The sequence below is a fragment of the Triticum urartu genome, chromosome 6 (genome assembly GCF_003073215.2).
Source record: "Triticum urartu cultivar G1812 chromosome 6, Tu2.1, whole genome shotgun sequence".
NCBI lineage: Eukaryota > Viridiplantae > Streptophyta > Magnoliopsida > Poales > Poaceae > Triticum > Triticum urartu.
Genome location: NC_053027.1, coordinates 19220257 through 19235323, shown reverse-complemented (window position 1 = coordinate 19235323; position 15067 = coordinate 19220257). Strand labels below are relative to the sequence as shown.

General features: G+C 45.4%; 1 pseudogene; it reads right to left on the bottom strand.

Moving 5' to 3' along the window:
- Positions 1-428: 428 nt before the first annotated feature.
- LOC125516409 lies at positions 429-13475 on the bottom strand (annotated as a pseudogene).
- Positions 13476-15067: the final 1592 nt, after the last annotated feature.

The following is a 15067-nucleotide window of genomic DNA, read 5'->3' as shown; positions in this document are numbered from 1 at the left end:
TTGCTTTGTCATTTTGTTTCTCCAAAAAAATATGTTGACAGCTACGAACCTTCTCTTAATCTCTAGTACTTTGTTACTATATATGTTCATAAGTAGATAATTTCCAAGCAAGCATATGTTCACAATTTTACCTTTGACTCATATACTCTATATACATATATGTCTAGAAAATTGGTCTAGTGAAATTGTGAAAATAACATCACTAGATTTGTCATCAAAAATACTTTACTAATTTAATAATCATATATTTTCTTGACTAACATATTCACGGGAAAAGTAATGGTCACAATTTAATGTTGGATATTCTATCCATGTCTAGCTACAATCTATTTACAAACAGAAACAGATGGAGTAATTCTCAAACTTTTTCTACTTATTTCTCCCAAAATATACGAAAAGACTAGCTATAGTGGTTGAACGGTAAATAGTAGGTAAAGAGGAATAGGATAATTAAGTTAAAAGAGTTGACGTTTATGATATGAGATGGAAGTTAGTGGTTAATTAGAGGATAGACATGAAAAATGATGTAGTTTGGTCATGCCATGTAAATCCTGGCCAACAACCGATCTAAACATATATACCTTGTCTTTAGTTGAACTTTCTGCAGTATCAACCTTGTTCAGTTCATCAACAATCTCTGCTATAGTAGGTCGTTTCTCATGATCGACCTCCACACACCTCAGCGCTATTTCAAGACATGTGCTAAGCTGCTCTGATATATATGACGACATTGTTTCCCGCAGTTGTTTCCCCCAGTTTTCATGTACCTGGAAAGTTGAAACAATGGTGAAAGGTGGCACCGAAAGCAAGGCACAACATGATAAAATTTGTGAAAAAGGATTTGTGTTCATAATACAAAATATCTTCCATACATGCTCAATAAATTCTTGCGAAGACATATGCGCACATTTGGAGTAGCCCTCATCTCCTGCCATTATCCGCATGATTACAACACCCAAACTGAATACGTCATACTTCGATGTGATTTCATATCTCTCGATATATTCTGGTGGCATGTATCCGCTGCATGGTACATATATAATATAATTATTTCTATAATGTATTTTTTAAAAGTTGATAATTTAACATGAGGTATCAACTTACGGTGTTCCTATAATTTTAATCGTGATATATGTTTGTACTGAAGGGAAGAGTCTTGACAAACCAAAATCTCCAATTTTGGGGACCATGTTCTGGTCTAATAATATGTTTGCAGGTTTCAAGTCAAGATGGTAAATAGGACCTCTGGATCCATTATGAAGGTAATTTAAACCCTCACAAACTCTCTTAATAATTTTGAAACGTGTCTGCCAATCGAATCCACAGGATTCGTCTGTAGGAGTAAACATGCTGTTAGACATAAATATAGTGATTTCTAGAAGGTTAGGGATCAATTATTTTTGGAAGCAAAGTAAAATCATGGCATGATCCGCAGAGCAGAGTCATACCAGAGATATGCTTGTCAAGGCTTCCGCCATGCAAATATTCAAAGCAGAGAACTCTTTCTTCCACAAGGGCAAAAATATATTAACCATCATATTTAATGCGTTGATGTCCTAGATTATAGCAATAGCCAACCAACCAACCAGATAATATTTGGATGTTGGGCCCTCATAAGATTATTAAACTCATTCCTAAACTGCGTGTCGTCAAGTCCCGGCATGTGAGACTGGTCATAGTGAGGAGTAACTTAAACTAGTAACATACATATGTTACTAGTCTATGTTACTACCTTCATAGTGGGTGGTGTCATAGGTGTGATAACATAGATGTCCTCATTTATTGCTTTGTAGAGCCATTTTGCATTGGAAAGCGCTATGTGATAGTAACATATTATGTTACTCTATTAGGCTAGTCATAGTGGGGGTAACTTAGGTAGTAACTTAACACACCCCAAGACAATTTTGCTTATGTGGCAAGTATTTAATGAGGAGAGAGGTGTTTGGAGTAACATAATATGTTACCGTAATATAGCGTTTCCCGAGGTAAAATGAGTCTATAAGGCAATAAATGAAACAATTTATGATACTACTACTAAGGTACTTTGCACTATAGAGGTAATAACTTAGACTAGTGTCATATGCATGACACTAGTATAAGGCTGGTCGTAATGGTAGTATCATAGGTAGTATCATGCATGCCAACTAGGCAATTTTGATGATGTGTCATAGCATTAAATGAAGAAAGAGAGGGTGGAGTATCATATCATGGTACCGTATCATAATAAATGTTATGCTACTTTGTATCATGCATGGCAATAAATAGAGTACTACATGATACTAATATATGATACTATGCATTAGAGAAGTAGTATCATACACTAGTATCATATGCATGATACTAGTATATGATACTCCCCATTACAACCAGCCTAAGTTACTCCCCACTATGACCAGCCTTAGCCTTTCTCCTCATTAATTACTTGCCACATCATCTTTTTTGCTTATGTGGCATCTATGTTACTCTCTAAGTTACTTCCTCTATGACCAGCCTGATGAAGCTTTTTGAGAGCAATCTCTTCCCCATTTTCCAATACTCCCTGTTAAGAAATTAGATGGTGTCATGCTGTTATGTACAGTAGTATCATACGAAATTAAAAGATCCAAGTAATAATCATATGGGTATACCTTGTAAACTACTCCATACCCACCACGACCAATGATGTGATCCTCAGAAAACCTATCGGTAATTTGTTCCAAGAATTCGAGTGTAAACTCCCTTGTGGTTGCGCTTGTGTGTTTGAAATTGCTCTCTATTGCATCCTATATTTCCTGCTAGGATTGACTAGCTTGGGCGTTTCACCTCTCTGATAACATGGACAACACATTTCACAAGTTAAGGGGGGAAATATGAGTTGAGAAAAATAAATACATTTAGCATAAATACAAATTCTTTGCAGAGCGTCAGAAACGCCGCATCCAGGCCACGGCGACGGTTCCAGGGGAGGAAACCCTTGTCGGACGGTATCTTCCTCCTTCCCCGCCGCCTGCCCAGGCGACGGCGACGGTTGGCGGAGCTGCGGTTGGCTACAGGCAGCGGCTTGTGGAGGCGGCTGGTGAGGGAGTTGGGCGTGGATCTGGGGACGTCGCCGGCAGCCCCGACGGCGGCGAGCTCGTGGATTTCAGAAGCCCCACCGTTTGGAGTTGGATTGGTATTTGGGGATTCAGAGTTTCTTGGTCAAAGGCATCACGCCTGGACAAGTACACAAATGTGTGCGCGGAACTGTATAGTTTGGATAGAGAAAAGGACCCGATCTAACGGAAAAAGGTGTGACGTTGTTATTATATTTCGGTTTTGTAAATCTCATGTGCCTGATTTTTTTTCTTGCGTTGGTCAATTTTTGCTTTGCATGAGGCCAAAGATGGCGGCAAAGCGTGTGCGGCAGTGACGAGTGTGCCGTTCCTCGTGTGTCATGTCTACCACGCCGAGGCCAAGCCAAGACCTCGGTAGAGCCGAAAATGACGCTTGTGAGTGGCAGCGCCCCTGGTGGAGGCGAGGAAAAAGCTTCACCAAGGGTTGGCGGAGTGAAGGGTCATCGGGGTTCCTACAGTTCGAAGGGTTAAGAGGGGATGGCCGGGGTGATGACTAGCAATGACGGTAGGGGTGATCGGGTGAGGTTGAGGAAAGGGCGGGGAAGCTAGGCGGTGCTCGGTAGCACCCGCCAGCCTCAAGATGGCAATGGGCCCCCGAAACTCGCGTCCCCGTGGGTTTTTACCCTATTAGGGGACGGGGATGGGCGTCTTTTCATCCCCGCGGGGCTGTTGTTGGGCACATTATACAACCCGACACGTTTCATGGGTTTGCACCCATTTCGGTAGTCCCCGAACCTGAAACCCGGCAAACCCGGCAAAATACATTTTTTCACCAAGCTTGAGCGTATTTTGATCTTCTCTAGGACTTGGCACTTTGATTTGGCTTTGGAAGCTTTGAAGATAGTCTTTTGGAGTCTTGGAGATGTGAAAGATGCTATGATGATTTCTACTTTAAAGTGATTTGTGAACTATGAATTCTATTTCAAAACTAATGTATTGGACTATTTCGTCTCATTTGTGCTTTTTATTTGTGAACCAAGAATTATATTTTAGAACTTATGTAATTGGACATCTTGTTTAACCATGTATGGCTGAAATATGCTCCTGTTTGTTGCTGAAATCTGATTATCTATGTTGCTGAAATGTGGTATCGTTTTGTTCTCGAAATATTATTCTTTGTTGGTTCTATGTTTCCTTATATATGTCGATTTCCCCTCAGGTTCCCCGTGGGTTTAGGGGACGGGCGAAAAACTAGCCCCGCGCACGATGACGGGGACGGGGACGGGTTTAGGATTTTCTCGTGGGGATGGGTTTGGGAAGGCAAAACCCGATGAGTTTCATCCCCGTTGCCATCTTGACGCCAGCCGCACGTGCTGGAGGCCAGCGGTTAGGGCGAGCTAGGCAGGAAGCGTGAGTGAGGAATAAGATGAACAGTGATGATACATTAGATGACCTGATGAACCTGATAAAATGTTACTGACACAAAAAAAAAGCCAAATACCTAACAAGTAAACACTTTCATTTTTATTTATTTTTTGAAGAATGCTGTTATGATATTAGCCTTGTTGATGGCCGAAGATAAAAATAAATATAGGGAGCACCTATGTGTCAAGTGCTTTTTTTCCGCTCCGCTGATTTTTGAAACTTGGATTTGAATTTTCAATCTAACAACTCAGTTTCTTCCACCACTAGCACAAACCCAAAACCAAAGCTCCCCAAATCAACCAGCCAAGATCCTCACTCCCCCTCGGGCTAAGACGCCGCGTTGAGCCACGTCGTTCCCACCTCTGGAGAGGTCCAGCCGAGCGCTCATCGACGGAACCACACCTGCCTCAACAGAGGTCCTTATGACTTACGAGGGCTTGCCGGCGACGACGTCCCGAGCTCATCGTCATCTAATCTGAGTGATAGTTCAAACAAAAACGCCCGCAACCCGAACCTATGAACCCTTGTCCTCTCCTCTGTTTACGTGATTGCATCGCAGCTTCCGACGAAGTCCTCGAGAGGCCTCGTTGGTGAAGCCACGGCCAGCCGTGCCATCCTCGGCTCGAGCTCGTTGCTGCGCTCCTTTGTGCTCGCTTCCGAAATCACCGGATAACAAAAATCCCCCGCATGAATGGGTATTTACCACCACTTTTTCCTCGTATTTACCTACTGTACTAGGTAAATGAATCAAATAAACCCCCTGCAGAAAAAACGGATCAAATAAATAACCTAGCCAATGAGGGCTGTAGCTTGTGCTAGCTAGAAATCTTTTGTAGGCTGGGCATGGAAGATCCAACACACCTGTAGTCAGTGGCGGTGCCAGGAATTTGGTGCTGGGTATTCATTGTATTTTTTTTGCAATGCAATGTAAATGTATACTAGATTTTTTTTAAAGTTTGAACAAAGGGGCCACATGGCCCCCGTTTTCATTGAGAAAATGGAGTTTGATACCGTTAATAGTAGAGAAACAACACAAAACGGTGCCTTGGCACAACAACTAGGAACAAAAAAAGGAAGCCTACATCCCAGGAAATCTAGACATAACCTAAGGATGCTAAACGACACAACTCTCACTGCAGAAGATCAGAGCAGCATCAACAGCTTCATAAGTTCAAACAACCATAACCAGATATAAGTAATAATGGTACAAAAATATCATTGTGGCAATATATCTAAGCTCAACAGAAGGAGCACTTGGTGTGGATGCACAAGTTTTTTTAATTTTCCTTTGAAGCCTTTTACCACATTGCAAATAAGTTAACACCCTTGTTTTTCATCTACATTACAAGAACACTAAAATAAAAATCAGTGGCAGTAGCATGCATCTACCATCTAGCTAGCGCCTAGCAGATTGGGATTTGTTCACTTAAAAGATTAAGCATCTACACTAGCATCTAGCAGATTAGCTTCAAGATGGATGGGGATGGCTGTATGCAGTTTGCGTACTGAATGGATGCAGGACTGCCGGAGGTCGAGCCCGACGGTGACGGAGGCTAGACTGTCGGAGGTGGAGCCGTCAGCCTTGGAGGGCGCCTGCAGGGGGGAGGCCGGAGGCAGACTGGCCGAGGAGAGGCCGAGAGGGCCGTAGGCGGAGGGGAGGGAGAGGGCCGGCCGTCGCCCGCCGGACCTGGAATCGCTTGCCGCCGCCGTCAGCTAGGTTGGGGATTTGGGATGTGTGAATCGAGTGAGGGAGAGTGGGAGTCTCGGAGACGAGATGCGACCTGCTGCAGTGGCTCTCGCCCGCCTAACAACCAGGATAGGCTTTAGGGCATGTACAATGATTCTATCTTAAGAGTGTCACGTAGGATAAATGATGAGGTGGAGGAGAGAGAAATCATAAGAGAAGGCTTGTCTTATCTTATTTAAGAAAAGACAAGAGATGATCTCTTAGCACAATTTGTCTTACCATGTTTTTAGGAACAACCAATTATTAAAGATAAGGCTAAAAGATGACCCATTGTAGACATGTTTTTTTGTCATCTCTAATTTACATGCAAAACTTAAGATAAGACTATCTTATCAACTATTTTGCATGCCCTTAGTTCGTGGGCTCCAGCCTCCAGAACAGATAAACATATGTAGTCAATTTCTTTTGGGCCTAATTCTTGGGTATTCCATGGAATTCCCAGAAAGACTCCCAGCGCCGCCACTGCCTGTAGTGTGCATACAGGTCGAGAAACAGAGCCAGAAGAGCCAAAAGATGAAGAATTCCAGAAAACCTAGTGAAAGAAAATGAAAGCACGTGGTGTCTCGCTTATCTCATATCTCCACAAAAGAAACCCGCATCCAGCTTACAAGAGCTTTAACATAGAAAACAAAACAAAAATAAACAACAAATTAGCATAACAGAGCAAGTTTGGCTGCAAAGAGCATGATAACTACTTGTTGCAAAAGCTCTAAGGGAAGTCCTCCAAGAAACTCAGGAAGCAGCACACATAAAAGATCAACTCTGTCTGCCGGTATCGTAGGATTCTAGGCTTCTAGCCGTGACTCCGAGCACAAATTGAGGCAAAAACAGAAAGGCTAATTTGGCGGTTGAAATTAGGCAAGTTTATGCCTACACTTTGATCTTTGAACTTACCTGCAGGAGATCTCCAAGATAAGCTGAATTCCAGAGGCAGGGCGGGACGGAGGGGGTATGGAGGATATGTTATAGAGGATATCGTCCAGCTAGCAGTAGAACTAGTGGTTGGGGCGCCACCCGGTGGCGCCGCCTGAGAGGAAGCTAGGCGGTGCCAGGTGGGAGGCACCCCTTCCATTTTACTTATTATAGTATGCAGTGTTATTGCATAATAGGCATATTAAGCAGCAAGTAGCCAGGAGAAACCAGGGATTTGAGATCATCATGAACAAAATTTAAAGTTCATTAGACACTTGATGAAACAAGTGACACATGCATCTTGGCTCTAACATCACATTGATAGAGTACTGAAATCATCTCCAAAAAAGGAATGAACAAAATAGTGACCGTGGATGGAGTGGCTTACCTTCACCTCGTGCTCAATGCATCCACTGTCCCAGATCCCGGGCTAGTCTTCGCCGCCGCCGCCGCCGTCGGTATCCGCTGTATCTTTTTGAACCTCACCTCCCAATTTCAGTGCAAAATGCAGCCATCATCTTGGAATTCCTTGATAATATCCCTGCCAAGTGCACCATATACAACTACTCTAGTATGGTTAAAGCAATAAAGGAAGTTGGGTACCTTTTGTTGGATGTCATCCTTGGATTCAGATCCAATTGATCGAGCAGCTCTGTTGAGGGCATTGTTGGTGCTTCCACCTCCTTGGACATTCAAAGTAAGGCTCCAGATTTTGTCTTCCGAACCTAGTTCAGATTGTGAATAATGAGAGGAAAAACCATCGAATATGTCGCCTTTCATTTTCAGCAGTTTCCCTTCAAATGAATCCATCAATGCATGGATATGTTTTCTATTAACACCCAATCTGAAACAAAGCTAACTATAATTAATTAGAGAACACAATTCAATAGTTTTCAGTGATGTTACAACAGAATTATAAAATGTTATTTGAAAGCGTACATCATACCTTTACTGCATTGGTATTCATAATTATTTGAGTGGTGAACTGAGCTTTATTTACCTAGTTTATATATTTTTTTATTCGCCAAAACCTAAAATAATATAACCTTGGCAAGACGTATCCGTAAACCTGCACAACCTCAGGTTGTAGTTCTGCCCGATCTATCTCCTCCAACACCCATAGTTAAAACTTTGAGAGTTATATATTTATCTTAACTGATAGGAAATAAACACAATAACAATGGACAAGAGCATAGTGCATTCAGTGCATCACTTTATGTTTATACAATGTACATGATGATCAAGCGAGTATCATATGTTGTAAGAACTGAAGCCTCTAACACAAGTTGAATTTGAAGATTGCGGAAATCATGAGAAGCAGATTGAACTGAAAGTAATTTATAAAAAAATTGAAAACATAAGTAAAAAAAATGAAAACTATGAGAAGGTAGTGCCTGGAGCCTCTATGCTTGCTCTGTTTCGACTTCTTCTTGGACTAAAGATGTTGAGTAACTTCGTGCCTACACGTCAGTTCTTGGCGTTCGGCTCGCTATCCAAGTCAGCGCCATGGTCAGGGCCATCGCCAGCGGCCAGATGGCCGAGCACATTGGCCAGAAAGGGGTGAGAAAATCTTGACCCCTCCCTCCCTCCGAATGAAAATTAAGAGTTGAGCTTGTATTAGTCTCAAATCTCATGAGTTATTTAATTAGTTGCGTGTGGCATTTGATACGATAATCAGAGAAGAGAAATTGGTGTTGCAGACAATGTGTAGGTGAAGACTTTTTCTTAAAAGGTTCATTATTTTGTTCATGTCATATGCTTGCAAGTTGCAACAAATTAATTCTTGACTACACCAAAGTTTTAATCTTTTATACTATGGACATGCCTACTGAATTTTCAGTCGTTAACGATGGTGGCGATTCAGAACATCATCGGTTGGCTCGCCATCTCCTTCACGAATGTATGGCATGATGCACCCACATGTTTCCCAAGCTTATTTTCTGCCATTTCTCTTCTCGCGACGATACGAGCTTCATGCTTGCTAATCGATGTTTAATCCACATGACTCATCACTTCTCTACATGGGATGGCTGCTTCAAGGATTTGGTGTTGATGTCATATCATACATGGTTTGTAATAAAGTATCTTCACTGCATGATTATTCTGTGCCTAGGATGTTCATGACTTTATGCTTTAAGATTTTGAGTACTTCTCAGCTGGTTCAAAAATGTTCAGAAACAAGAGAGCAACTAATATGTCAATATACTGGATGCAGAATGGTCCAGGGTTTATTTTTTTGGAAAAGATGGTTCATTGTTTATACCTACGCACCCCTACCAAAACTAAATTAATCTTTTGAAATTAGAACATTTTTACTTTGTGCTTGGGCCTTAGTGCATGCTGATTTTTATGGCTTTATGCTTTAAGAGATTCAGTACTTCTTCATGGGTATATACCAACTTATTTTATTGGCAACAGATTATTGAGCTACTTAATAGTTACAATACTAACTCCTATGTATGAATTAAGGCATGCGATCATACCAGATGCCTGTATACATCAGAGCTCCTCAGAGCACAAGAGGATCGCTTGGCTTCATGAAATCCTCAAATGCAGAATCAGCAATAGCTATGTAAAAGAACAGAAGCACAGTTAGTATGTTACATGACATGAGAACAACAGATGGCTACCTAATCTAAGTACAACATAAGTTTCGTATAAACAGGATCGAAATGAATCATAATTAATGGTTATAGTCAATAAAATGCCAGAATGAGTTATATTGACCAACCTAAGTACCTAATATTGTTATGTCCATTATACAGTGTGGAATCAAAATCATGTGATAGTTAACTATTTCTAATCCAATAGATTGTATACAACACAGACTGATATTTTAGATTCAAAAGAAGAATCCAGTATCCGAGGCTATCTGAACTTACTTTTGAATCACGCCACCGCTAGTCCACTGCCTCCTGATGATAACACCATCAATCATTAGGTTGGTTTCCATCCATCAGTATGTTCACCCTTGAGAAGTCCAGGCTAGGGTGCTACAATTAGGATCCCTATCAGATAAACGAAGAACTATATTTCTTGATATAATTGGAGGGGTTCCACTACCATAACAACAGGTGGATGCAGCCGTTCAACCCGGGTGGGGAGCATACAAAATCTGCAAAATAGGGAGGTTAGAAGATGATAATTTCATTAATAGTTCCGTACACACAGTACTTTATAGATGGTTGCTCACATATCTAAATGCCGCATTTCTTGGTTCATACGTAGCAAAAATTCCTTGCAATATTTTCTAGAACGGGGAACAATCACTGCATTGTGAATGTTGCATTTCTGTTTCTCTCACGCAACTTCAGAAGGAAATCGCGGATCATGAGCTTGCGGAGCAGATGGAGGAGCCCATGGCCCAGCAGCTGGAAGCGGACATCAGTGCTCTGGTTTATAACAAGCAGCAACTGGCCCTGCGAGCAAAAGCCACTATCCATCAATGACAAGAAAGAGGAGATCCAAAGGAAGGTGTGCAGATTCCTACCATGTGTCATCATGATTTCTTTTATTTCTTCTGTGAGCCCAAAACTCTATTATGGTAATATGATTACGTTCAATTTGGTTGAAACATGGCATGGCATATGATTAGTAATTTAGGTTCTGTTTGTGACATTGCATTCGTCAGAATCTAGGTCTACTTGAACCTCTGCTTCAGCTGCTAAACTGTCTTATACCATTGTAGAATTCTTATAATGATTCTACAACGTCGTAAAGGCTTTCTGTTCATTGTAAATTTCTCAAAGCTTCATATACAATTAAGTTAATTAGAACGATGTCTTCCTGTAGTATCGCTCTCCATCCAAAAACTGATTATTTTTTGTGGATTTCCGGCATCATGAGTTTCAAATAAAGGATAATCCATACCTAGAGCCAAGCATGCTACATGGTCTATGAGTTTCTGATCAAAATACATCATGCATCGTCATACCAGGTTGAATATAAGACAGCTTTGCATAGTTGTGGTGTAATCTATTCAGCCTTGTGCGTTTGGCGTGGCATGGATCCTGGTCTTGTAGATCAAAGCTAGAGCTACTTTGTCAAAAACCTTCCCTCTAATTTACGGAGGGGGGATGAAGCAGGATATCTACAGTTTACCATCTGCAAAGTGAACTCTCTGCACAGTCTGTTGAAACTACTTTTATATCCACCATTTAATCTTGCGTCTTGACATCTGCTTGTCACCGATTGGTATTCGGCTATACCTTGTGAATGAGGCTCTTGAACGCCTGATATATTGTTCTCGCTAACTTAAGCTGATAGTTTGATATTCTGCTCAAAAAGCAACAACTCACTGCATAATGTTATATTTGTTGCGTTTTTACTGGTGCAGGTGACCCAGGCTGATTTTGAAACTTCTAAACATTCCCAAGAAAGCTCGAAATTGATGTACAAATCAGTAAACTCGCCAGAAAAAGTTCAGGTGGCTAGGAACAAATCTATCAAGGGATTAGAGGGCTAAGACAGGAATCAGTAAAATTCAGAGTTTTGAATCTAAGTGAACACCTGTTATTGCTGCAACTCCCCTGCATCAACTAACAGTCTAATACATGCCCTATGGTAGCATATATTGAGTGATTCAACACTGTTACTGCCTTACTCCTTACTGCAGCCATTACAACAAAATATGCAGATTATAAAACATGCCAGGAATAAAGGGAGAGTTGCTATTGTGACACTGCACTGCTCAAAGTAAATTGATTCATATGAACCTCCATGGGCAGTGCCCACCATGATTTAGAGAAGTATTCGGCAGTTGGAAAAGGTAGGATGCATCGTACCTGGTCGGATCTAGAATGGCTGGCCCTTGCCGGCGCAGACGAAGCGGATCCGTGTCGATAGTGTCTTGCCTCCGCGTGACGGTGGTTCTTGTTGAGCTACTTTTGGCGCCGCCGGCAGCGCCCTCCAACACATACTCGTCCTCCCTGCCGACTATCTCCATGGATTCAGATTGAGAAGAGAAAGGGGTAGGACACGAGGCGGCAGAGAGGGGTCGGGGGATGAGGGAAGGGGAAGAAAGGAGGCGACTTGCTTGGGTCGAGAAAAGGTCTGGACGATTGGATGTCGAGTTTGCTTCCTTCTCCGGTGGCCGGCGTCAGAGGACCTGGCCATGGGCCGATGGGGCGAGGCAGTGGCGGCAGCAACCCTAGCATGCGCCGAGGGAGAACGGGTGGGGGCGATTTCCTCTTCCTCTCTTGTTTTCTTTTGGACGAAGCAAACAACGTGTTGGGGCAGCAAAGGTCAAACCGCCGATCTTTTTTGTCTCTAGCTAATCCGACGTGGACTGCACGAGAGCACGCCCCGGATGCGCAGCTGAATGTGTTTAATAGTTCATTCGTAAGTGATTGGATTGGATTGGATGTACTAGTACAACTTTTTTTCTTACCTTCAATGATGTTATCGTGTTCTCACTGTTTGGTAGTACCAGTACCCTGATAACTAAGAGCATCTCCAACGACCGCACAAAAATTTGGCGCCCAATAAAAGTTATAGCGCGCCACTTTAGCATTTTTAGTGCGCCGGGACGAACATCGCTTTTACAGACGCCCAAAAACGCGCGTACAAAAAGCACACAGTGCAAATTGTGAAGCGCGCGCAATCCGGAGCCCAAAATATGGTGCGCGCGATAATGTTTTCCAGCGCGCGCCCAAAAACTTTTAGCGCTACAGCATCTGCTGGAGCAGTGCGGCGCCCAAAAAACAAAATTTTAATGCGCGGAGCTCTTTTTGGGCGCCTGTTGGAGATGCTCTAAGAGTATCTCCAGCCGTTCGGCCCCCCAGGCACCGAAAAAGAGCGGCCTGGGGGCGAGCCGGCGCTAGATCGCCCCCTGGGGTTCGGTTCGCTCCCTGTCACGCGCCCACGATTGCCACGGGTTCGGCGAAGTTCGTTTCAAATTTTTGCAAACTCAGCGACTTTTGCATGAACTCGGCCAATTTTCGACGAAATTTATACAAAAACTTAAAAACATGCATGAACTAACTTAAAAACGAACTAAAAAGCCTAGCCGCTGCCGCCACCGTCGCCGCCGCCGCCACCTTCGCCGCCGCCGCCTACATGCCGAGAAGCCTATAGAAGCGGGTGTAGTCGTCGTCGTCGTCGTCGCCGCCGCGCGCCTCCCCTGCGGCGTCCCTGCTGCATCCCTCGCCGGGGTCGCCAACAGCAATTGACGGCCCGGCCTCGCCCTCGTCGTCGCTGTCGATGATGATAACGCCGCCCTCCTTGACGATGCGGCGACGATCCTCGGCACGGCTACGGGCCTGGGTCTCCAGGTACGCCCGACGCTGGCGGCGCACCTGCTCGCGGACGTAGTCCTCCCTCGCCCATTTGAGGGCGGACTCGTCATCGGGGGCCACCATGCCAGCGTGCCCTCACAGGCGAGGGCTCATTGATGACAAGGGCGCCGCTGCGAGCGCGACGCCCGAGCGGTGTCTCCTTCGGCTCGGGCTTGACCGGGCGGAGGGCCGGCGAGCCAGAGCCCGACGACGAGGACGACCCCGGCTCCATTCGCAGCGGCCTCCAGGAACTGCCGCGGCGGCGAGAGAAGGAGGGCCGCGTCGAGTACTCCGGCTGCGGCACATTGCCGGTCTCGATGTGGTCGAGGACGGCGTCGAGTGTGCGGCCGGGGACGCCCCACCACTCGTGCCGTCCTTCGGAGTTGAGGCGGCCGCGGGGAATGATGCCGTTGACGGAGGCGATATGCTCCTCGCGGCGGCGCTGGAAGTACATCGTCCACAGGTTTCGCTATCGGGCGCGTACCTCGGCTCGTTCCGCTGCTCCTCTGTCAACGAGGAGCGGATGCGGGTGATCTCCACCCACCGTGCCGCCCCTTCGGGCACCGATGGCACCGGGACGCCGCCGGCGCTCAGTCTCCACAAACCAGGCACGCGCATGTCGGGGGGCGCCAGGTATTCGGCCTCGTACAAAAGGCGCGCCTCCGGCTCCTGGAGGTGTCGGCGGCCGAAACCGTTCGCCGCTGCGCCGTCGCCTGGGTATCTCTCCGCCATGGTTTCGCTCGTCGGCGGGCAGGGGAGTGGTGGGAGAGCTCGCCGGTGGGGAAAAGGCTTTCACTTGAGGTAGAGGGGGAGGCTGTGGCGCTCACCGGCGGGGAGGGGCGCCTTTTATAGCATAAGCGGGGTGGCCGGGGGCGGCATGCGGGCGGACGTGTGGCGCATGTGGGCGGGACGCGCGTCGACGTCGTCTTCACTGCGCCGCCCGTGAGGCATCAATGGAGGCCGACCGGCGCGGCAGCCTTCACATTGATTCCCGCGGGAACCGAGGCGATGAGGTCAACAAAGCAGCTGTCTCGCTGACTCGGCGGGCCCATGGCTGTTTCGCGCCAAAACACTCGCCCCGGCGCCCCCGGGCGCCCCTCCGGCACGTCAGGTTCAACCTGGGTCCGCCGGCACCGATTTCAGCCCAAAAGACGCGAAAAAGACGCGACTGAACCGTTTTTTCGGCGCCGACGCAAAAAAATCACCTGAAAAGGCCATTTTAGGGATGCGGCTGGAGATGCTCTAAGCAATGAAGCAGCCGCGGACGCGTTGCCTCCTCGAGATCAGGTGACCGGGGCAATATTTCAGTCCTATCGTTGAATACCCGGAGACTCGCAGTCCTGGCCAGTTGCGGCATCCTCCGTTCATGCTTGAACACGGTTATGAACAGGCCATTTTAGGGACGCGGCTGGGGATGCTCTAAGCAATGAAGCACCCGCGGACGCGTTGCCTCGGCGAGGTCAGGTGACCGGGGCAATATTTCAGTCCTATCGTTGAATACCCGGAGACTCGCAGTCCTGGCCACTTGCGGCGTCCTCCGTTCATGCTTGAACACGGTTATGAATGACGACGACGAATAAATGCGTCCCCAGCCTGCGTTCATACGAGCGTGTATATATATGTATATGTATGTGGGTGTCTGTGTTTGTATTATGTTAAATTGGGGGCACATTGCT